This window comes from Somniosus microcephalus, chromosome 9, assembly GCF_052327205.1.
Source record: "Somniosus microcephalus isolate GS21.2 chromosome 9, FLI_Smic_1.0, whole genome shotgun sequence".
NCBI lineage: Eukaryota > Metazoa > Chordata > Chondrichthyes > Squaliformes > Somniosidae > Somniosus > Somniosus microcephalus.
In genome coordinates, this window is record NC_140995.1 from 11,512,965 (window position 1) to 11,536,227 (window position 23,263).

The 23,263-nt window shown below is 48.0% G+C and overlaps 1 long non-coding RNA gene across 3 annotated transcripts in view; it reads left to right on the top strand.

Moving 5' to 3' along the window:
- The window catches only part of LOC147112255 (uncharacterized), a 106,168-nt gene that overhangs the window by 21,963 nt on the left and 60,942 nt on the right, over positions 1-23,263 (top strand). The window contains exon 3 of one of the 3 annotated variants that reach the window (XR_015079467.1): positions 8,367-16,025. The exons of the other annotated variants lie outside the window; for them this stretch is intronic. This is a non-coding gene — a long non-coding RNA (uncharacterized LOC147112255). Of the gene's footprint in view, positions 1-8,366; positions 16,026-23,263 lie in introns of those variants that run through there. 3 annotated transcript variants of the gene reach the window in all.

Below are 23,263 nucleotides of genomic sequence, written 5' to 3' on the forward strand. Positions count from 1 at the left end.
CTGAGACTGTGACCCTTGGTTCTAGACTCCACAGCCAGGGGAAACATCCTCCCTGCATCTACCCTGTCAATCCCTGCAAGAATTTTGTAGGTTTCAATGAGATCACCTCTCATTCTTCTAATCTCTAGTGAATATAGGCCTAGTCTACTCAATCTGTCCTCATAGGACAATCCCCCCATCCCAGGAATCAGTCTGGTGAACCTTCGCTGCACTCCCTCTATGGCAAGTATATCCTTCCTTAGGTAAGGAGACCAAAACTGTACACAATACTCCAGGTGTGGTCTCACCAGGGCCCTATATAATTGCAGTAAGGTGTCTTTAGTCTTATACTCAAATCCTCTTGTAATAAAGGCCAACATGCCATTTGATTTCCTAATTGCTTGCTGTACCTGCATGTTAACTTTCCTGACATCAGTAGTAGGGAAAATGCGAGAATCTATTATTAAGGACGTGGTAACAGGGCACTTAGAAAATAATAATAGGATTGGGCAGAGTCAACACGGATTTATGAAAGGGAAATCGTGTTTGACAAATCTGTTAGAGTTTTTGAGGTTGTAACTAGCAGAATAGATAAGGGGGAACCAGTGGATGTGGTGTATTGGGATTTTCAGAAGGCATTCGATAAGGTGCCACACAAGAGGTTATTAAACAAAATTAGGGCTCATGCGATTGGGGGTAATATACTAGCATGGATTGAGGATTGGTTAACAGACAGAAAACAGAGAGTAGGAATAAGCGGGTAATTTTCAGGTTGGCAGGCTGCAAGGATCAGTGCTTGGGCCTCAGCTATTCACAATCTACATCAACGATTTGGATGAGGGGACCAAATGTAATATATCCAAGTTTCCTGATGATACAAAGCTGGGTGGGAATGTAAGTTGTGAGGAGGATGTAAGGAGGCTTCAAGGGGATATAGACAGGCTAAGTTATGAGTGGGCAAGAACATGGCAAATGGAATATAATGTGGAGAAATGTGAAGTTATCCACTTTGGTAGGAAAAATAGAAAAGCAGAGTATTTTTAAATGGTGAGAGATTGGGAAATGTTGGTGTTCAGGGGGACCTGGGTGTCCTTGTACACGAATCACATAAGAACAAAAGAACATAAGAAATAGGAGCAGGAGTCGGCCATTTGTCCCTTCGAGCCTGCTCCGCCATTCAATAAGATCATGGCTGATCTTCTACCTCAACTCCACTTTCCTGCACTGATGCCCTATTACCTTTGTTACTCTCTCTGTCCCTTCCTGACCCACTCTGCTTATTTTACCCAAAATGCTACTTAGCTCTAGAGCCTTGACGTTTTTCTCGCTGCTTTTAAGTTTACTTTTTCCTGAATCCTCCCACCCCCTTGATTAGTTTAAAGCCCAGTCTACCGCCCTAGTTATTCGGTTCGCCAGGACACTGGTCTCAGCCCGGTTTAAGTGGAGCCCGTCCCAACGGAACAGCTCCCTCTTTCCCCAGTACTGGTGCCAGTGCCCCATGAACTGAAACCCCTTCCTCCCACACTCTGAGCTGAAGTTCCTCAGGTTGCAGGCATTTACTGCTAATGTGGTTGTCCGGGATCTCACTGCTCTCCACAAACTCCCACATGCTGTAGCTGTGGCACACCGCCTGCACTGCCATCCCTATATGACCTTGTTTTATTTAATTAAATTTAATTAAATTTGTATTTAGGTAACTTAGTTTACAGTCAACCCGCCTCCACGGGAGTCACTCAGGTGTCGGGTCTGTCAGCGCTGAACAGACCCGACATCAAGCAGCGGGGGAGGCAATTAACCTCATTAAATGGGTTGTTAACATCCAATTAGCTGTTATTTTAAGCCTACATTTCAATTTTACGTGTTCCCCCACGGGCTACCCGCTGATCGGGGAACACGTCAGCTCAGTATGTTGTGAGTAGATTCAGCATTGAATTATCTCATAACCTGACAGCTGCCAAAGTTGTATGAAAGATCCCATGTTACAGCTGTTCACTTTCAAAGCTCAGAAACTGTTGGTTACTGCATTTGGAAAACATATTGAGCTTTCTGCAGCTTGCAAGTGCTTGGAGCCAAATCTCTATCCAGTACCACCTCATTGGAACAACCTCTTTCACCATTGTCAGATCGCTCCTGCCATCTATTCCATCAGCATCAGTGCCCTTGAAATTATCTCACCTTGGTCCTCAGAATCCCACCACGATCAGCCCCAACATCAGCAGCACCAGGCACACCAGCAGCACCAACAACACCAACCTTCTCCGCAATCAACTGATGCTGCACAGGACACAGGGCATCAGCACCTGAACACATTGCTGCCCGGGAGGCCAGGGATGGCCTCACCATGTCCAGATTTACTTCACTTGACCCTGGCTGGCACATGATGTGCCAGGTTGGCACCACCCCACACCAACACCATAAAGCATCCCTACATCCTAGGGTACTTAAGGAGGTGGCCCTGGAGATAGCAGATGCTCTAAGGATCATCTTCCGGAACTCCATTGACTCGGGAACAGTACCCGTGGATTGGAGGGTAGCTAATGTTACCCCAATATTTAAAAAGGGGGGTAGAGAGAAAGCAGGGAATTATAGACCAGTAAGCCTTACATCGGTTGTGGGCAAAATGCTAGAGTCCATTATTAAGGATAAAATAGCGGAGCACTTGACAAATGGGGAAAGGATCGGACAGAGTCAACATGGATTTACAAAGGGTAAATCGTGTTTGACTAATCTGCTGGAATCTTTTGAGGAAGTAACTGGTAAAATAGATGGGGGAGAGCCAGTGGATGTGGTGTACCTTGACTTCCAGAAAGCCTTCGATAAGGTTCCACACAAAAGATTATCATGCAAAATTAAGGCTCATGGGATTGGGGGCAAAGTATTAACATGGATAGAGAACTGGCTGGCGGATAGAAAACAGAGAGTTGGAATAAACGGCTCGTTTTCGGAGTGGCAGGCAGTGACCAGCGGGGTGCCGCAAGGATCTGTCCTGGGACCCCAGCTGTTCACAATATATATAAATGATCTGGATCAGGGAATTGGATGCAATATTTCCAAATTCGCTGACGACACTAAACTAGGAGGAGGGGTGGGCTCTGATGAGGATGTCAGGAGGCTACAGTGCGATTTGGACAGGTTGGGGGAATGGGCGGATACGTGGCAGATGCACTATAATGTGGATAAATGCGAGGTTATCCACTTTGGGGGTAAAAACAGGAGGGTAGATTATTATCTAAATGGCAATAGATTGGGAGATGGGGAAGTGCAGAGGGACCTGGGTGTTCTTGTGCACCAGTCACTGAAGGAGAGCATGCAGGTGCAACAGGCGATTAAGAAGGCAAATGGTATGTTGGCCTTCATATCAAGGGGGTTCGAGTATAGGAATAGGGATACCTTACTACAGCTGTACAAGGTGCTGGTGAGACCGCATCTGGAGTATTGTGTACAGTTTTGGTCGCCCCATCTGCAGAAGGATGTTCTTGCCATGGAAAGAGTGCAACGGCGATTCACCAGGCTGATACCTGGAATGGCGGGAATGACCTACGAAGAGAGATTAAATAGTTTGGGCTTGTACTCACTGGAGTTTAGAAGATTGAGAGGGGATCTCATCGAAACATATAAAATTATGGCAGGCCTGGACAGGCTGAATTCAGAGAGAATGTTTCCAATGGCCGGGGAGCACAGAACCAGGGGCCACAGTCTAAAAATAGCGGGCAAATCATTTAAAACAGAGATGAGGAAGAATTTCTTCACTCAAAGAGTGGTGAGCCTGTGGAATTCCCTGCCACAGAGGGCTGTGAAGGCTAATTCAATAAATATTTTCAAGAGAGAATTGGATATATTTCTGAAGGCTAAGGGGATTAAGGGTTACGGAGAAAAGGCGGGGACGGGGTACTGAACTGGTAAGATCAGCTATGATCTCAGACGAAGATCAGCCATGATCTCATTGAATGGCGGAGCAGGCTCGAAGGGCCGAATGGCCTACTCCTGTTCCTATCTCTATGTATCTATGTATCTATGTACAATGCCCAAGCCATTCCTTTCACACTCACCACCATTGCGGGGGGTGGGGTGTACCCTTATGTCTCAGCATTCACTGCAACTCACTAAGCCACTTCCAAAGGTGTACACAAATCTGTCCAAGAATGCAAAGTGCTGAAAATAAAGGTTTCAATATTTGACAGCACATTACCAGAATCTTCACATGAACATTTGCTAAACCACCCTTGTCTGTTGTTAGTTGGAGTTGGTATGCTTGCAGTAGAATGAGGGTGAGTGTGAGGAGTGGCTAGTGAGATGGGGAAGTGATAATGTAGATAGAGAGGGATGGGTGGAGGTGCAAGGTAAGTTGGTGTGAGTAAGGATGTGCAGGAGTAGGGTAGGGAAGGCAGAGTGATGGGGATGTGATGAGAGGCACAGCAGGATGAGGTTGAGTGTGGCTTTGTACTAACGTTTCGTGATCTACTGAGATCATTGAAACGTTTGCGGCACTGCACCCTGGTCCTCCTGACCACATCCTGCTTGTGCCCTCCTCTGCAATCTGCAACCAGGCTGTGTTGATCTCCTGGAGAGGTCTCTTCCACCCATTGGAAGGGAAGAGAACCTCCCTGCGTGCTGGGACTCCCTCCATAAGCATAGGGAGGGAGTCATGGGAGAGCCTGGGTGCAGCCCCGCACCTTTGTGTAGAGAATGTCAGTGTTTGCAGCACCTCAATGCTGCAGAACACTGACAGCACAACCGTCAAAATCAATGTGGACACGGTCCCTTTAAGGAAACCGGCTGATGACGCGGCATCAAATGTTGTCAGCAGACCCGCTTCCTATAATTGGCCGAGAAACACGCTGGGCGGGGTTTAACAAGCCCAATCAACGTAAATTAATTTCACAGAGCGGGCTGGAGCCACCAGCGGGGTCGGGACCCGCCACCGACGTCGCCCGCCGCGGACCTGCCGAGGTTAGTAAAATCCCGGCCTATGTTCCTATTTAGGGGTCCACGTACAGGAATCACCAAAAGCCAGTGGACTGGTACAGAAAATAACTAAAAAGGCTAATGGAATGGTGGCCTTTATCACAAGAGGGCTGGAATACAAAGGGGTGGAAGTCATGCTACAGTTGTATAAAGCTCTGGTTAGATCCCGTCTGGCGTGACTGTGTTCAGTTCTGGGCACCACACCTCAGGAAAGAGATACTGTCCTTGGAGGGAGAGCAGCGCAGATTCACCAGGATTATGTCAGGGCTTAAACGGTTAAATTATGAGGACAGGTTGCACAGACTAGGCTTGTATCTACTTGTAGATGGAGTTAAGATACAGATCAGCCATGATCCAATTGAATGGTGGAACAGGCTTGAAGGTCTGAATGGCCTACTCCTGTTCCAATTACCAATCCTCTTTCTTTTGTGTTATCAGCAGATTTTGAGATTGTGTTCCCCAAAATCAAGTTCACATCATCTACATATATATACAGAGAACAAAAGTGAACCCAGCTCTGCACACTGGGGTGTTCCATTTCCAACCATTCTCCAACCTAAGCAACACCCATATGCCCTAACTAATTTTCCCTTTATATCAACCAAATTTCTACCCACACTGCTACATTTAGTCTTGTACAAGTCAGGAGTGTGATGGAATACTCTCCACTTGCCTGGATGAGTGCAGCTCCAACAACACTCAAGAAGCTCGACACCATCCAGGACAAAGCAGCCCGCTTGATTGGCACCCCATCCACCGCCTTAAACATTCACTCCCTCCACCACCGGCGTACCGTGGCTGCAGTGTGTGCCATCTACAAGATGCACTGCAGCAACTCGCCAAGGCTTCTTCGGCAGCACCTCCCAAACCCGCGACCTCTTCCACCTGGAGTTAGCACATTCTCCCCGTGTTTGCGTGGGTTTTCTCCGGGTGCTCCGGCTTCCTCCCACAGTCCAAAGATGTGCAGGTTAGGTTGATTTGGCTATGATAAATTGACCCTTAGTTTTAGGGGATTAAATACATGGGGTTGTGGGGATGGGGTGGGATATCTGTCAGTGCAGGCTCGATGGGCCGAAATGGCCTCTATCTGCACTGTAGATTCTGTGATTCTGTGGAAGGACAAGGGCAGCAGGTGCATGGGAGCACCGTCACCTGCAAGTTCCCCTCCAAGTCACACACCATCCTGACTTAGAAGTATATCGACCGATCCTTCATCGTCGCTGGGCCAAAATCCTGGAACTCCCTCCCTAACAGCACAGTGGGAGTACCTTCACCACACGGACTGCAGCGGTTCGAGAAGGCGGCTCACCACCATCTTCTCGAGGGCAACTAGGAATGGGCAATAAATGCTGGCCTTGCCAGCAACGCCCACATCCGAAATACAAATAAAAAACATTTTTTTTAAATGCCTAATTTTTTCTAATAAGCCCCTTGTGGAAGCAGTATTCCAGTCTGGAATAGATGTGGATTTTTTAAGCACAGAATTCCTCTGTACTCTATGAGTAATTAAATTGTAAACCTGCTCTTTATAAATGAGTTTATGTTTTCGTTACACCTAAGCCCTGATGTTGTTTGGTTTTGCCAGAAAGCCTTTGGCACTTTGTGCAAACATGCCCTGAGTATTTAACCCCTTTCCAAATCCAACAATGCTTTTTTTGCCAGTCAGTATCCTATTAGTATTCTGCCATGGCTTAGAAATCTCACGCTTGCTGCACAATAACCTCACCAAGAGTGAATGAGGTGAGGAATCCAAGTTATGGGATGGTTTATTCCCAGTCAGTAATAAAACGCAGAGCTAAATATCCCCCAGGGCACACGCAGCAACTCGTATGGGAACCACAAATCTGTGTTCACTTTCTTTGCTTTTTTTCCCCCCCAAAGGCCATCAATACTAAATGGAAGCTGTGTTGAAACAGGTAGCCTAATCTACTGGTTGAAATCAATCTCGCGATCTCCTGTAATTGTCTGTGTTTTTTGTCCCAATGCTGCAGTTTTTACATTTCGTCAGTCTGTTATATTTTGTGCTATGGCAGAAATGTGTTGGCCCTGAATTTCATTGTACGACCGGTGCACTTTTTTTCAGCTCAAAGGGGTCCGCATTGGTTCAGTGGGTAGCACTCTCGCCTCTGAGTCAGCAGGCTGTGGGTTCCAGTCCCACCCGAGAGAGTTGAGCCCGGTAATCTAGGCTGACACTCCCAGTGCGGTGCTGAGGGAGCGCGGCACTGCCGGTTAAACCGGGGCCCCGTCTGCCCTCTCAGGTTGGTGTAGAAGATCCCACGGCCACTATTCAAAGAAGAGCAGGGCAGTCCTGGCCAAAACTTATCCCTCAGCCAACATCATTAAAACAGAATGGCCTAGAAATTCAGTGGGCCTTGCGCCCACTTAGCGCCTAAAGAGGTCTTTTGCGCCGGCGGGGTGGTTGCGTGGAAATTGAGTGCAGCGGTATTGGCGGCGGTAGCCGTTAGCGCTGCGCCGGGACCGATGACGTCATCGGTGTGCGCGGTGGCCCGTAACGCCCCGAAACCGCGCCGATCCCCATATTTATTTGCGCCCACCTCCTCCGAAGCGGGCGCAAACAGCGAACAGAAAACGGGGCCGTCCTGCTGCCATAGTGGGGCGCTTTAAAGCTGAAGGTGCGGCCGGCCGCTTTTTCGGCGGCCGCCTGCCCGCACCTCCTTCCCCGGCCTCCTCCACCCCCCCCGCGGCATTGCCGGCTGGTTTCCGTGGAGCCCGGCACTTCTCCGTTGTGCCGGGCTCTTTTGCCGGCACTCGCGATCGGGGCTCCGGCCGTTGCAGGCACCTCCCCCTTAAGAGAAGGAGGAGGCCTGCAGTACCGCAGCCTGCCGCACCGCATCGGGTGGCGCTGCGGCAACTAGCGCGCCGGTATTCAGTTGCAGCGCCCCAAACGGAGGCGGGCACACCCTGGTATAGCGCCCGCTTCCGAATTGGGGCGCAGAAGACGAATATACGGCGTGCGCTAATGCCTCCCCGCCCAGCGCTAACTTTTGGGCGCGAGCGAGCTGCCCGCGCCCAAGTGAATTTCTAGGCCAATATCTCTATTATCTCCTTGCTGTTTGTAGATCTGGCTATGTGCAATTTGCCTGTAGTGTTTCCTATGTTACAACAGTTGTAAAGCGCTTTGGGACATGAAATGCACGATACAAATGCAAGTCTTTCTAATAATCTTACCCCTTCTCTCAAATTGCTTTGACACATTTAGCTTGCAGTACCCTTGATGAGGTGAGGCGAAGGCACTGTTAATCAGGCTGAATTGTATTCAGTTTTAGGTGGCCAATATGGCATGAAATATTCTTCAGTGGACTAAGAACATAAGAACATAAGAAATAAGAGCAGGAGTCATCCATACAGTTCTGACTAAAGGACATCGATCTGAAACGTTAACTCTGTTTCTCTCTTCACAGATGCTGCCTGACCTGCTGAGTATCGCCAGCATTTTCTGTTAAGATCCCCAAGGCGTTATTCAAAGAAGAGCAGGGGGGGGAGTTCTCCCCAGTGCCCTGGGGCCAATATTTATCCCTCAACCAACATCGCTAAATCAGATGATCTGGTCATTATTTCATTGATGATTGTGGGACCTTGCTGTGCGCAAATTGCCTGCCGCGTTTCCTACAATAACAACGGCGACTACACTTCAAAAAGTACTTCATTGGCTGTAAAGTGCTTTAGCACACCCTGCGGTCGTGAAAGGCGCAAGTTCTTTCATTCTTTTAGAGTCATGGAGTTATACAGCCCTTCGGCCCATCGTGCCCGCGCCTGCCATCAAGCCCTGTCTATTGTAATCCCATTTTCCAGCACTTGGTCCGTAGCCTTGTATGCTATGGCATTTGAAGTGCTCATCTAAATGCTTCGTGAATGTTTTGAGGGTTCCTGCCTCTACCACCCTTTCAGGCAGTGAGTTCCAGATTCCAACCACCCTCTGGGTGAATTTTTTTTTCTCAAATCCCCTCTAAACCTCCTGCCCCTTACCTTGAAACTATGCCCCCTGGTTATTGACCCCTCTACTATGGGGAAAAGTTCTTTTCTATCTACCCTATCTATGCCCCTCATAATTTTGTACACCTCAATCAGGTCCCTCCTCAGCCTTCTCTGCTCCAAGGAAAACAACCCCAGCCTGTCCAGTCTCTCTTCATAGCTGAAGCGCTCCAGCCCAGGTAACATCCTGGTGAATCTCCTCTGCACCCTCTCCAATGCAATCACATCCTTCCTATAGTGTGGCAACCAGAACTGCACAAAGTATTCCAGCTGTGGCCTAACTAGCGTTTTGTACAGCTCCATCATAACCTCCCTGCTCTTATATTCTATGCCTCGGCTAATGAAGGCAAGTATCCCATATGCCTTCTTAACCACCTTTTTTCAATTCTCAACGTGCACTCCCAACACAAATCGCTCTGTGCCAGGAGCGCAGATTTGTAAAATCCACCCCACCCCCCACCCCCAGCCCCCCCCGACCGTGTTAAGGTGTCAGGGTAGAACGTCCAATTAGTGAGGTTCAAGTTGGAATGCTTCAAACACACGTGCAGCATTTGTGTGTGCACTATTTTTACACAGGCATTTACTTTAAGTGGGTTAACGCCTGTGCAGAACCAGTGCATGCAGGAATGCAGTACGAGAGCATTAAGTGTTTGTATGTGAACTCTGTCACTTGGAAGCTCTGCACTGCAGTGTCAAGCTTCTGCATGCTTGTCACCTCCGTGTAAAATCTCTGCATTTTTCTGTCCTCCAATTCATTGACCCGGATGTAATCTGTCACCCCCGATCCTCTCTAACTTCTACCGCTACACTATAGAGAGCATCCTGACAAACTGTATCACGGTATGGTATGGCAGCTGTAGCTCCCATGACCGGAAAGCCCTGCAGCGGGTAGTCAAAACTGCCCAACGCATCACCGGCACCCGGCTACCGACCATAGAACATATATATCAGAAACGCTGCCTACGGAGGGCACGGTCCATCATCAAAGACCCTACCCACCCCAGCCACAGTCTGTTCGCCCTCCTACCATCTGGAAGACGCTACAGATGCATTCGCACCCATACGACCAGATTTAGGAACAGCTTCTTTCCCAGGGCTGTCATCCTACTGAACTCCACAAATAAACACTAAAGCCTGCACATCTGCCGATGCACTTTATTATGGTCATATTTATGCTAATATATATGTACAAATGTATGTTGAAATGTTTAAGTGTCCTAATCCAAATTGTACACTCTCGGGAGCCGCAAGCCTACATTTCGTTGTACTGCACTTGTGCACTAACAATGACAATAAAAGTTGATTTGATTTGATTTGTAATTTCCGATCGGAGGCTTCCTGCGTACGGATGCCTCCCATTGGAGAAAAATCTACGCTCTTACCCGAGGGCTCCCGAGGTCCGGACATTTTCACTCCTGGGCCTCTCCGCAGTCGGAACGCGCAGGGCCCACGTATCCCAGGGGCGCAGGCGGTTCGCAAGCCTCCCTGGGAGCACCTGGGCCAGGCGAGCCAATGGGAGAAGGGAATCTCCCTTCGTAGACTTGACAGATAGACCCGTCAAATATATGAATGGGGATCACCCCAAAAACACATCAAAACATTAAATAAGTTGAAAAAAAACCATCACGTTTTTAAAATGAGTTAAAATTACATTAAGTTAAATATTTTAAACAAATATTACATTTTTTGAAAAAACTAATTAAAGATTTTTACGGGGCTAAAAATAAACTTGTCTTTTTTAAAAGTATTTTCAAATTATAAATGAGTGAAAAAAATATATATTTTTTTACTTTTTAAACTCTTATGCTGGTAAAAGCTGGCTTTACTCAGGCTTTTACCAGGCGTAAGATTTCTAAGGGTTTTCAGTGGGCAGAGGTTCTGCAGAAAGTGGAACCCTCCCCCCGCAGAGGCCCTTCTCCAGGGCAGGTGGAGGATCTGTGAAGAGGATTCTCCACAGATCGGAAATGCCGGTTTTCAGCGCATGTGCTTCGCATGCCTGAAACCGGCATTTCCAATGTCCCTACGGGTGTGTACACAGCTCGTACCCACCCGTAGGCATCGGAATATCTGGGCCAATATTTTGGATTTTTGTTATCTCAATCATAATTAAATAAAATCTTTCCTCGCTCTCCCCCCACCTCCCCCCATCCAACTTTTTCTCTCCCAGTCGTATTCCACAAAAAAAAATTCCCCCCTGCACACAGTTGTTATGACAGTTCCCCACACCATCCCATTATAGCCTAAAATAACATTTATCGCATTAGCAACATCAAAAGAAAATTTGCCCCTAAACCTACCCATCCCATCTTGTACTTACTCCAGCAACTCCCCTTCTCCTACACATATGATGCGAAGGAACCATTCAACGTCATCAACTATCTTGACCTTGCTTTTTGCACTCCCCCACCAACAGCGAGCATCTGCTTTTCCCAAACCGCTGTACTCTATGGCCCAGCCCGACTCAAGCCCCGTTTTCTGCGGCCCGAGTTAAGGGCATAGATACTTGTGCAGCAGGCCCGAGGACAGGCAAATTGTCGACGACACATAACTGCTTTCACAAAGTGCTCTGTTGTTTGCCTGCCTGAGACAGAGGTCCACCTTGAACTGCCAGCGCATTTCACACTTCATCTAGAGCCATCCTTTGTCTCTTTACCTGTCCTATTACCATCTCGTCTCGCCTTGAATATCTCTTAATGTCTCTTCACCTCTCACAGACCTTCCCTTTTGTTCTTTCATCCCCTCCCCCATTTCCCAGCCCCCAAACTTGCTTTTTCATCCGTTTCATTTCCTGCTTTTTTTTTCTCAGTTCTGAAGAAGGGTTTCGACCTGAAACATTGACTCTATTTCTCTCTCCACAGATGTTGCCTGGCCTGCTGAGTTTTTCTAGCGTTTTCTGTTGTTATTTCCACCTTGATCTTGTTGCAATCTGTTTTCCCGCCCACCACGGACAAAGTGCTCTGGGCTCCACCCACCTGGCTACAGCCGAGTCTCAGCTTGGGAAGATGCAGCGAGCGGACGAATACTTCAATCAAGATTTAGAAAGACTCAACTGGTCTCGGGAGAGCCCCTGAGCTGCAGCCCAGCTGCAATGTTTTTTTTTTAAAGTATACAGTTACAGTCCCGTACGCCCACAAAGCCCACGACCTCTGCGCCTGCCTGCTCTGCTCCAAAGGCCCACCTTGGCTCAGCCAAGTCCAAGTGACCAGCCTTCATCCAGACCCCACTATCCTGCCTCCTCTGCCACTCCCTCCCAGATCCAAGTCAAACGCACTTGGCTTCGGCCCAGCTACAAGGCCACCCAGTTTCTCTCTCACCCATTGCGTGGTGCAGCAGGTTGGTGAGATGTGCTATAGCAAAATACTGCGGATGCTGGCAATCCGAAATAACAACAGAAAATGCTGGAAAAACTCAGCAGGCCAGGGCAACATCCGTGGAGAGAGAAATAGAGTCAACGTTTCAGGTCGATGACCCTTTGTCAGGACTGAAAAAGCACAGGAAATGAAACAGATTAAAAGGCCAGTTTGGGGGCTGGGAAATGGGGTTGAAAGAACAAAAGAGAAGTGAAGAGACATTAAGAGGTATTCAAAACCAGACGAGATGGTGATAGGACTAGTGGAGAGACAAAAGATGGAATGAAGATGAACAAGGTTGAAAAGCCAAACGGAGATCCCGTCGAAGAGAAGAGCAGAACTTCTTCAAGGTAGGCATTCCTAGAAGAGGTGTGGCAGTGAACCAAACACTAGTACGATAGCAAAATACTGCGGATGAGGTGTGCTGCCTGCTTTTAAACCGTTTGGCTTCCTTGGAGCATTTGAGTGGGGCTGTGATGGTCAGGCTTCTTACGAAGGGAATTTAGTTTTAGCTGATGGTCTACAGGAGAGCTGTGGTTTCAGATCCAGGGAGAAACAAAATTGCTTCTATGTCGATCAGAGGGCTGGAGCCTCAAGGGTGCCTCGAGGGGAGGGGAGACACACCAATCATCACCTTTACAAGCTGGCAGGCAACTCACACGTCATCACGCCAGTGTTTTACGAGAAAACAAGTCAGACTTATTCAGTGGCATTTGAGGCTGTTGCTATCAACCATTCAAATCTTTTGAAAGTTGGGACAGGAGTCTGTCAGAACCAGATAGGTTGGAGGATGTGAGTGGAACTAGTCAGATGTTATTTCCTCCTATTCTTTGTTATGCACAAACTTGAGGCCAAAAAAAAAGAAAGAAAATGAGCCGTTGATTTCTGTTGCAGTTTGTTTAGTTCATGTTTGTCCCCCAAATACGTTATAAATGACAAATAAACTGCCGAAATGCAGCTTCTGAAAACGTCAAGTTCTTTGTAGGTCTGGCAGTCGTCTTATGTGAAATTATTTTCTTCAGAATACTGGTTGCAATTGCTTCTGTGACATAAGGTGGATGTTTCCCTGGTCTGAAGGCACGAACTGGTTTTATTTGGCAATTTCTATCATTGTGCTTGTGAAACACCCGCGGTTTGGAAATAATATGGGGAATGGGTTTGGAGCTATGATGCATTTTACTTAATTAAAAAAATTATACTGAGATTCACATTCAGAATTACGGTCGGCTCCAAAATGACAATAAGGCGTCAACAATCAAAGTGTTCTGGGGCCATGCCCTCAGAGAAAATAATGTTGCTGCCTTTGTCACTGATATCGCCCTTTAGTAATTTCTGAATCATCACTGTTCCCAACTGCGTACGGCAATAAAAATATAGAAATATTGAGGGAAATAAACTTGCAGGGCTACGGGGATAGAGCGGGGGAATGGGACTGAGCGGGTTGCTCCGCAGAGAGCCGGCATGGACTCGATGGGCCGAATGGCCTCCTTCTGTGCCATTATGACTCTATGACTCATTATGACACTGTGACCCGCAGCGTAGATTGTAACAAGGCTACGTCTCACTGGACTCAGTCGAACTCCTTGGCTTCACGTGCCACAGGTCTATCTATACAGTGCTGTCTTTGTGAGCTGTCAGATTTATTGAAGCGATTGGCAAGCTTTCGCTAGTTTTCTAGGTTAGCATGTATGAAAACTAGATGGAGAGAGAGCCAGACAGACAGAGTAGATAGAAGACAAAATGAAAAACAAAGCAAGGGAGACAAAGAGTTAGACAGTGGGAGATAAGCGAGGAGTCAGTTCCAGGAAAAAAGAGACGCATGCGGTATTTTAATTTTTGTCTGTAAGCAATGCTACTGGAGATTAACTAGTTAATGATTTCTTTGTAAAAATTGGGGTAAGGGGTAAACAGTTGTACGCTGCATGCACTTCATTCGGGTCTTCATTCTGGTCTCCTTATCTAAGGAAGGATATACTTGTCTTGGAGGCGGTGCAACGAAGGTTCACTAGATTGATTCCTGGGATGAGGGGGCTGTCCTATGATGAGAGATTGTGTAGAATGGGCCGATACTCTCTGGAGTTTAGAAGAATGAGAGGTGATCTCATTGAAACATAGAAGATTCTGAAGGGGATTGACAGGGTAGATGCTGAGAGGTTGTTGTCCCCTGTCTGGAGTGTCTAGAACTAGGGGGCATAGTCTCAGGATAAGGGGTCGGCCATTTAAAACTGAGAGGGGGAGGAATTTCTTCACTCAGAGGGTTGTGAATTTTTGGAATTCTCTGCCCCAGAGGGCGGTGAATGCTGAGTCTTTGAGTATATTCAAGGCTGAGATCGATAGATTTTTGGACTCTAGGGGAATCGAGGGATATGGAGATCAGGTGGGAAAGTGGAGTTGAGGTCGATGATCAGCCATGATCTTATTGAATGGCGGAGCAGGCTCGAGGGGCCGTATGGCCTACTCCTGCTCCTACTTCTTATGTTCTTATGTTCTAGTAGATAGATGTATCCCAGTAATTTTTCTTTTCTTTTAAGAAAAAAGAAAGACTTGCATTTATATAGCACTTATCATGACCACAGGACGCCGGGTATGCACAAGTTGCTCTGATCTTTCTGCTTCTGTGAAATGAGCTTCAGCCCAAATAATAAAGTCTAACGCTACGATATTTACCACCATTCGGTGGACAGTACATCGCAGTAACTTCAGATGTAAAATACCATGCTAAACGGGTGATTGTTAAGCCCGGGGCACACTATCCTGTTCGTGTCACGGATAAAAGTTTCAGATCATACGAAGGTGCGGGTCTGCTAATGGAAACTGCCTTCTTGGTGTGGACATGAGATTAACGTGTTAGGGGAAAGCCTGAATTGTAACAGTTCCACCTGGCTGAGACTGTGCACCTCATTAACCTCAAGTGCCGTTTCCTTAGAGGGCCACATGCATTGAAAATTGCTAGTTTGGAAACACTTGATTACATCCCCAGAGCACTCTGCCTGTCTGCTTCACATATCCCATAATGTCAAGATTTTAAATCACTTTAATGTGTTAATGGGCTATTAATGGACAGCAGAACTCACACATGCACGTAGGCTCTGCCCCTCTCATATGCTTTCCATTGCCCTGTATCTGTGTCCAGATAAATTCCCTTGTTAAGTGCAAGATCTCCCACAGATATACAAGCACTGGAATGAAACACTCCATTGTGCAGGAGTAGCTTGCTTTTGTAACATTTAGGGGGGAAAATTCAGTTGTTTGCACCTCCCGTTAACGCCTTAAGAGGGCACTAATGGGGCGCAAAGCAACTAGCGCCCGGGCGCGGCGATGTTTGCGCCGCTCATGAAATTAACTAGACATTTTGTGGCAGCGCTAAACACTGCTGCCACGATCTCCTGCGCCGGCAGATTGTGACGTCAGTCGAGTGCGCCACGCCCCGTTAGCGCCCGGACCGGATATTGAGTGGAGCCCCCTGCCTTACCACCTGCCGCTAGCAACGACAGGTTGAGGGGAGTGTTTTGCAGTCAGGAAGGGACTGGGGGAGCGCTATTTAAAGGCGACCACTTCCTGCCTTTTTTTGTCGGTGACTTTTGTCGTGTATTGATTGTGAGTTTAACACCAGTCAATACGGTAATGTAATTTGCGAGTTTAACACCAGTTAATACGGTAATGTAATGTGCATTGCATTATGGGAATTACCCGGGAAAACGGCAGTCGGCCATTTTACCAATAAAGTAAAGATCACAGTTATAAGCCTGTCTGCCTGACTCTGATTTAATTCGACGTATTTACATGCTTGATTGAACGCATTAAAGCATAGATACAACATTGGCGACGAGGATAATGAAAAGAATCTTTTTAAATAGGTAATTGCCCAAGTTTTAGTTAGCTAGGATGGAGAAGACCGGCATTCAAAATTTTGCATGCTTCACCGAGCCAGCCACGTTGGGTCCAAGATGGATGAGGTGGTTAACGTCTTTTGAGCTTTATGCCAACGGCAAAGGACTCATTATCGACGATACCTCTACAGCTGCCACAAAGCAGAGGAGAAGAGCTCTACTTCTACACCTAGCAGGACCAGATGTCCAGGATATCTTTTCGACTCTACCAGACACAGGAGAGCCAGCAGACTACACGGCGGCGGTTAGTGCTTTGAATCACTACTTCGTGCCCCAGGTCAACGCAGCATTTGCTAGACAGACTTTTCATAAGTTGTCCCAGAAGGCAGGTGAGACTGTGCAACAATTTGCTACTTGCTTGCGGCAGGCTGCTAAAGACTCTGCTTTTGGGGGGGTGGTGGATAATCAAATAAGAGACGCTATCCTGAGTAGGTGCACGTCAGCCTATGAGCGGAGGAAATTGCTAGAGGAAGGGCAAGGTCTAACGCTCGCCCGCACGTTACAATTGGCCTCACAATGTGAAAACGTCGAGGAGCAGATGTCAGCCATGTCATGTACAGAGAAGGCGGAGACAGATACTGTTCGTCGTGTTACACAGAAAAGAGGGTATTATGCGAAAAGCTCGACAGTGAAACCAAAGGGAAATGGCGATAGGAACGAAAGGAAATGTTACAGATGTGGACACACAGGCCACATGGGCAGAGATCCGAAATGCCCAGCACGTGGACAAACGTGTCATAAGTGCAAGGGAAAGGATCATTTCTCCAAAGTATGCCGCACAAAGGGTACAAAGAAACACAGTGTGAACAATGTAGAGGAACAAAATAACTGTGCATTTGCTGTTACTGGAAATAACGTGACAGAGAGACTTACCTTTTGTGTGGGGGGAGTAAACCTGAGAATGTTAATTGATTCGGGTGCAACTAATAATGTGATAGATGAGAATACATGGGAAGGATTAAAGTCAGAACATATTAAGTGTCAGTCACATGTCCCTAAGACAGAGAGAAAGTTATTCTCTTATGCTTCTAGCCGACCACTGTCAGTTAAAGGTGTATTCACATGTGGGATTACAATAGGTAAGAGAACTGAGCAGGCGGAGTTCATTGTGGTTAAAGGCCATGGAGAGCCGTTGCTAGGAAGGGAGACAGCCATGAAACTGGGAGTTTTAAAAATAGGCGCAGATGTCTCAGCTGTGGTAGATGTAAGACAGCTACTAGAACAGCGGCATCCAAAGGTGTTCCAGGGAGTAGGAAGGCTGAACACAAAACAGATCAGTTTGTATATCGACCCACAAGTGAAGCCTGTGGCCCAGCCACTCAGGCGTATACCATTCAACTTAAGGGGGGTAGTGGAGGCCAAAATAAAACAATTGAGGGACATGGACATTATCGAACCTGTAACTGGTCCCACCCCATGGGTAAATCCTGTGGTTATTGTACCAAAAGCGGATAAGGATGTAAGGTTATGCCTAGACATGAGACAAGCAAACCAGGCAATAGTGAGGGAACGATATCCAATCCCCACCGTTGATGAGATACTCCAAGGTATGAACGGCTCGACGGTGTTTAGTAAGCTAGACCTGAAATGGGGTTATCACCAGCTAGAACTGACCCCTGAGTCACGAGAAATCACAACGTTTGCAGTACATAACGGAGTATACAGGTACAAGAGGCTGATATTCGGTGTATCTTCAGCTAGTGAGCAATATCAGCACGAGATAGCTAATGCCTTAGCTGGAATAGAGGGTGTTGAAAACATCTCAGACATTATCGCGCATGCACACGACCGGGAAACGCACGACAGATGCCTGCACGCTGTCATGACCAGACTAATAGAAAGTGGACTGACACTAAACTCAGAGAAGTGCCAATTCAACATGGACCGATTGATTTTCATGGGAATCCTGTTGTCTGAAAAGGGCATCGGGCCAACAGCAGAGAGAGTGCAAGCGGTGGCAGAAGCTCGGGAACCAGAGAATGCTACAGAGGTGAGGAGTTTCTTGGGACTCATTGGGTACAGTAGCAGATTCATCCCGCAGTTTGCAACGCTATCAGAGCCACTGTGACGCCTGGCGAGAAAAGACACACCATTTAAATTTGGATCACAACAGAGACAGTTATTCAGTGCACTCAAGGAAGAGTTGGCCAGAGCCGGCACTTTAGCATACAGGTTGACTATCCCTTATCCGAAAACCTTGGGACCAGCTGTGTTTCGATTTTCGGAAATTTTCGGATTTCAGAAGGTATTATTTCAGACTGGGAAACTCTGAACATTAATTTGGTAATTAGTATTTGTATTTAATACAAATTTTAAAAGTTCAGGCTACCTCTTGCGACTGTTCCGTGTCTCATTCCCCTTCCTGCTTCTCTGTGCTGCCGCTCCCAGTGTGTTTACAGCTCCCCCTGCTCCGTATCTGAATTCCTCGACTTAGCGGGGGTCTGGGGCTCGACTGCCGCCGCCAGTTGTGGGAAAGCCGGATATCGGCTGACTCCTACGCTAAGCTGGCCCGCAAATCAGGTCAGAAAAGCATCGGCCGCGTCGGGTCATGTTTGGTGCCACTCGGGTTATGTCGTGCGCACGATTTACGCTCCACAAAAAAACTTTCGGTTTTCAGAGGTTTTCGGTTTTCAGAAGTGCGGATAAAGGATAGTCTACCTGTATTTTGATAAGGACGCACCAACCAAGGTGATAGCAGATGCCAGTCCTGTAGGTTTAGGCGCAGTACTAATTCAGGACCAACAGGGACAAGAGGTGCCAATATGCTATGTAAGTCGTCGTTTAACAGACTGTGAGAGGAAATACTATGGGCTTGTGAGAGGTACACCACGCATTCTGAGAGAGAGAGACTTCTGGAGAGATTCAACGCTGTGTGAAGGAGTTTTGAGTACTGAGCAGCACTTTGCAGGTTCATTTTGATTTGCCCTTCCTTGCTTCGCCAGCGCTCTGAGGAAGCGCCTCGCTCCTCGGCCTTTGCGCCTTAAGACAGGTGTGAAGCGTCTGATTTAGCGCTCCAATCACCGCCAGGGGCGATAAAAGCCAAGTTTGCTGTCGGAGGCGATAATTAGCACCAGGTGCTAAACTTTGCGCACGGCCGCTAATGACGCCCCAAACGGGGCGATACCGAATTTTTCCCCCATGGAGTTTACGGTGAGGAAGTCTGAGGACATCCATTTTGGATGTGAGAAAGTCAAATCAGAATATTTCCTTAATGGTGAGAGACCAGGAGCTGAGGTGGAGCAATGGGATTTAGGAATCCATGTTTACAAATCACTATAACCTAGTGCACAGGTACAACAAAGTAATTTTTTTTTTAAAAAGGTGAATGGAATGCTAGCCTTTATCTCGAGGTCTATCCCTGCAAGCCTCCACGGACAAGGTGGCACACCTCCGTCAGAGCCATCCCAGTGATCCTGAACCTCCTCATGCACTGCTCCTCCACCGCCACTGTCGCAATCGGCGCAATGGCCCGGATTTCACGAGGCCTGTGACCGCGTACGCACACCCTGCGCGGCCGTAAGCGCCCTGCAGGTTCCGGGTCTCTGTGTGCGCTGCACATGCGCGAAAAACCCGGGGCTTGTGATCCGTCAAGTTCCAGCTCGACGGACCTTCCACACCCCCCGGGAAACGGGCACTCGCTGGCGCAGGGTCGCGCCCAGCGAAGGCCCACGATACTCTTACACCTGGTAAAAGCAGCCATGGGGGCCTTGTTTTACCAGCGTAAGGGTTTAAATAAATATTTACATACATTTTTTAAAAATCATTTAAAAATTCAAAAATCTTTTAAAATTTAGTTTGTTATTTTCAGTCCCCTTTTAAAATGTTTAAATTTAAATTTATATTTCAAAAAATAAAATTTTTGTTTTAAATGTTTAATTAAATTGTATTTTAATTAATTTTAAACACGTCATGATTTATTTTTATTTAGGTTGTGTGAAAATGTATTTTTTGGGTGATTCCTATTCGTGCTCATGGGGATTCCGGACGTAAATGGAATCCTCATGAGCATAATGGGAATCCCCCCTTTGTCATTGGTTGGGCCGGCCCATGTGATCTCAGGGGCGCTGGAGAATCGCGCGCGTCCCCGGGATACGTGGGCCTTTACGCAGGCCTACGCCCACAGGCCCAGGACCGCAGGAGTCCCATGATACGGAGGCACCAGCTGGGTGCGGACTTTTCTTGCAGACCGGAGACATTCGCCCACGGGAAGCCTCAGTCTGCAACTTCAGGTCCACTATCTGGAGTAATACACAAAGCAAATCCTCCTCCTCCTGTTCTTTTCCCTCTTCTTCGTCCTTTTTCTTTTCCTCATCCTCATCCTAGTCCTCGTTCCACTGCTCCTCCTTTTCCTCCTCCTCCTCCTCCTCCTCCTCATCCTAGTCCTCGTCCTCCTCCTTTTCCTACTCCTCCTCCTCCTAGTCCTTGTCCTCCTCCTCCTCCTTTTCCTCCTCCTCCTCCTCCTCCTTTTCCTACTCCTCCTCCTCCTCCTATTCCTTGTCCTCCGCCGCCTCCTCCTCCTCCTCCTAGTCCTTGTCCTCCTCCTCCTCCTCCTCCTTTTCCTACTCCTCCTCCTCCTCCTAGTCCTTGTCCTCCTCCTCCTCCTCCTCCTTTTCCTAGTCCTCCTCCTCCTCCATTTCCTAGTCCTCCTCCTCCTCCTCCTCCTCCTAGTCCTTGTCCTCCTCCTCCTCCTCCTCCTCCTAGTCCTCGTCCTCCTCCTCCTCCTAGTCCTTGTCCTCCTCCTCCTCCTTTTCCTAGTCCTCCTCCTCCTCCTTTTCCTAGTCCTCCTCCTCCTCCTTTTCCTAGTCCTCCTCCTCCTCCTCCTCCTAGTCCTCGTCCTCCTCCTCCTCCTCCTAGTCCTACTCCTCCTCTTCCTTTTCCTAGTCCTCCTCCTCCTCCTCCTAGTTCTACTCCTCCTCCTCCTTTTCCTAGTCCTCCTCCTCCTACTTCTCCTCCTTTTCCTAGTCCTCCTCCTCCTCCTTTTCCTAGTCCTCCTCCTCCTCCTCCTCCTCCTAGTCCTCGTCCTCCTCCTCCTCCTAGTCCTTGTCCTCCTCCTCCTCCTTTTCCTAGTTATCCTCCTCCTACTCCTCCTCCTAGTCCTCCCCCTTCTCCTCCTTTCCATCTTTGCTTTAAGAAGTTAAAAAGCTAACTTCCCTCACTTTTTGCTAATGGTTGTTTTTGGACAGGCAGGAATCCTCAGAGACGCACTGAGAACAGATGAAAAGTCCGTTGCCACTTTTTAACACTATTGCGCTTCTTTACACTCTCGTCTACTTTTTTTGGAAAAAAATCTTGAACGAAGGAAAATATGACCCTAGGTGTACATTTTCACTTTCATTAATTATTAGTGGGGAACGCTGCTTTATACTCACTTCTCCTTTTTCACTAAAAATAGTGGATAGAGGAAAATATAGCCCCTGCTTACCTATTAATAAACAAGAAATGGCCTCAATGCCAGTTGTACGTCCAACAGATGGCATATCCTTATTTTTTACGGTCTTGCATTTATATAGCGCCTTTCATAACCTCAGGACATCCCAAAACACTTTGCAGCCAGTCAAGTACTGTTGTAATGTAGGAATCGCGGCAGCCAATTTGCACACAGCAAGGTCCCGCAGACAGCAAAGAGATAATGACTAGATAATTGATTTTCTTTTAATCATGTTGGTTGAGGGATAAATATTGGCCACAACACCAGGAAGAACTCCCATTGCTCTTCTTTGAATAGTGCAATGGAAGCTTTTACACCCACCTGAGAGGGCAGACGGGGCCTCTTGGTTTAACATCTTATCTGAGACACTGCACCTCTGACAGTGTAGCACCCTCTCAGTGATGCACTGGAGTGTCAGCCTAGATCTCGTGCTCTGGACTTGGACTTGAACCAACGACTTCTGACTCAGAGGCAGCAGGACTATCCTCATGCCCCCCTCCCCCCACCCAGGCAGATTTACCATGTCTGTAGTCCTCCTAGTCCTCATCCTCCTCATCCTCATCCTCGTCCTCCTCCTCCTCCTCATCCTAGTCCTCCTCCTCCTTGTCCTCCTCCTCTTCCTCATCCTAGTCCTCCTCCTCCTCCTTTTCCTAGTCCTCCTCCTCCTCCTCATCCTAGTCCTCCTCCTCCTCCTCCTTGTCCTCCTCCTCTTCCTCATCCTAGTCTTCCTCCTCCTCCTCCTCCTCATCCTAGTCCTCCTCCTCCTCCTCCTAGTCCTTGTCCTCCTCCTCCTCCTCATCCTAGTCCTCATCCTCCTCCTCATCCTAGTCCTCCTCCTCCTCCTCCTAGTCCTTGTCCTCCTCCTCCTCCTCATCCTAGTCCTCGTCCTCCTCCTCCTAGGCCTTGTCCTCCTCCTCCTCCTCCTTTTCCTAGTCCTTGTCCTCCTCCTCCTCCTAGTCCTTGTCCTCCTTGTCCTCCTCCTCCTAGTCCTTGTCCTCCTCCTCCTCCTTTTCCTAGTCCTTGTCCTCCTCCTCCTCCTCCTAGTCCTTGTCCTCCTCCTCCTAGTCCCCATCCTCCTCCTCCTCCTTTTTCTAGTCCTCCTCCTCCTCCTAGTCCTCGTCCTCCTCCTCCTCCTCCTAGTCCTTGTCCTCCTCCTCCTCCTCCTACTCCTCCTCCTCCTTTTCCTAGTCCTCCTCCTCCTCTAGTCCTTGTCCTCCTCCTCCTCCACCTCCTCCTCCTCCTAATCCTCCTAGTCCTTGTCCTCCTCCTGTCTGTAGTCCCATAGTGAGTATGCTCTACAACTCATTGGGTCCCGCTCCGCCCCATGTGTCCCGCTCCGCCCCATGCGGAGTAATGTAATTTGCGGCCCCTAGGGGTGCGTACGAGGTGCACACGCGCCCGTAAAGGCCTCGCAAGTTCCGGGTTCAGGCAAGCGCTGCGCAGGCGCTAAAATCCGGAACTTGTGTCTTGGCAGATCCTCCGCATCCCCGGGAACAGGGCCGCCCTGGGCGGAGAGTTGGGCTATCTGCCCAACGAATGCCCGTGCAATTCTTACGCCTGGTAAATGCCGGCGTAAGGTCTGATTTTACCAGCGTAAGAGTTTTAAAAAACACAAAAATAAAATTTTATCAATAATTTATACATTTAAAAACCTGTGA